A 1,997-nucleotide genomic window follows, 5' to 3' on the forward strand; every position below is an offset into this window, starting at 1 on the left:
AAAAATAGAGCCTGTCTTATAGAGAACGGTGTGGTGTTAGCAAGTTTTGCTAAAGATAACACCCTTCGATTAATGATGTAATTCAGGGAGGAGGACCAAAGATTGAGCCTTTATGGGGCCTTTTCTGATGTGATGTCCAATGAGTCCAAAAAAAATAAATCCACTTTAAAGGAAAAGTCCGGTCAGTAAGGAATAATCAATGGATCATTATTTATACCTAAAACTAATACGTTTGCTGTGATTTGATGAATTTAGTGTTAATCAATAAAAAAAATGTAAAAAAAAAAAAAGCAATAATTTTCGTCACGATCACAGAGTCTGGGAGCAGCCATTTTTGCTCAAATATAGTAACCCCTCCCTCCTGCCATCTTCCGGCAGTGACGTCATGGTGCGGTAAGCCTAGCGTCATTCTCCCCGCTTTACAAGCAAAATCAATGGGAACTACTAGACACATCTGCAATCAGCAACAATTATTGAAGATTTCCAGAGGACTTCACCATTGAAATTCACCACAGCTATAGTGAAACTGAAAATGCCCACGTGCATGGCAGCTGGATGCTGAAACACATCGGGTAAAAGTGAAAAAAAAGGGTTATTCCACCTTTCTGATTCCTGATCCTACACGGACGGGTTCGTAGTTGGATTGCCAACTTGAAGAGGGAGGATTTGCCATCGAACTTCTGGCCAGAGAAAAAACACGTAATATGTAGCCAACATTTGGAAGAAGAATGTTTTCAAGATGGCTTGGATAATAGCGCATTGTGACAAACACCAGATACAGCACTGGGACTTGATCAACAGCCGATACCGCACCTTGACGTCACAAACCAGTAGGTGGCAGTAGTGTTTTTAATTAAAAACACTGATCATTTGTTGAAAAGTATGTAATAATTTCATATTCAAAGTCCAGAAGTTTGAATTCTGACTATGACCGGACTTTTCCTTTAAGCAGGTCTTACCTAAAGCCAAACACCAACACACACATTTTAACATGGAGAAAGTGAGATTTCAAGTGGTGACTCCTTTAAAAACCCCTTTTTGTTTACACCCACAAAAAGACATCAAGAGATCATGGATCCAGACAAGGTAAAAAAGGATAATTACCAATCTGGTTTGGGGTGATATTTAAAGATGTTGGAAGCTTTTCTGTTTGCAAATAAACTTATATTAAAGATTCCCTTAGTGAGGAACTTATTTTGTAGAAAATGAAGGGCAGTGGACTCTCTAGGTTTCTGTTAATATGCAAAGTTTCAAATCTGTCAGTGCTGGTGTTATATTGTTGCTACATGTAATTAAGATGGTGACATTAAACTAACAGAACTTATACAAGCTAATAAGAACATGACATACAAATTCCAAATAGTGGATAGTCATACAAACAGTATCCCTATTACAGCAATATGGCCTGCCATCTTTGATGCCAGATTTTTTTTTTTGATAAAATCAATCTTATTATTGAGATACTATTTTGTATCTTTATATCTTATATCCTTTTCGAAGAGCCAAACTGCCCGACACCCGTAGGCAAACCAACTGCCTCATGAGGTGTCTAAAATGCCGCAATAAAACAAACAACAAAAAACCAAGAACACAGAAGACATCTAAGTGGAACTCCTATGGTTCCAACTGAGGACCCCTCCAAATGAGCCACCTTCCCCCTGAGCATTCATACAGTATTGATTGCTGCTTTAAAGCATAATGTGGACTCAACTCTAGGTGCAATTGTTTCTTCATCAGATATTACTAAGAAAAAAGTATATTTGACAAGTTTAAGTTAGTCCTGAAGCGATTTGAAGACTCGTTAAGGTTGTTTAAGGGTTCCACTGACAGCAATAACAACCCAAATCATACCAAAAAAGTTAAAAAAAAAAACAATCCACTGGACTTTGTTTTCTAAGTTTGAAGACATGTAGCTTCCCACCCAGGAAGCTTTTTAAATTCAAAATTGCAGAAATAGCGTTAAGTTCAAGGCTTTACAAAACCTTATTTTTGTCCAG

The sequence above is a fragment of the Cyprinodon tularosa genome, unplaced genomic scaffold (genome assembly GCF_016077235.1).
Source record: "Cyprinodon tularosa strain WSP-4 unplaced genomic scaffold, ASM1607723v1 ctg508, whole genome shotgun sequence".
NCBI lineage: Eukaryota > Metazoa > Chordata > Actinopteri > Cyprinodontiformes > Cyprinodontidae > Cyprinodon > Cyprinodon tularosa.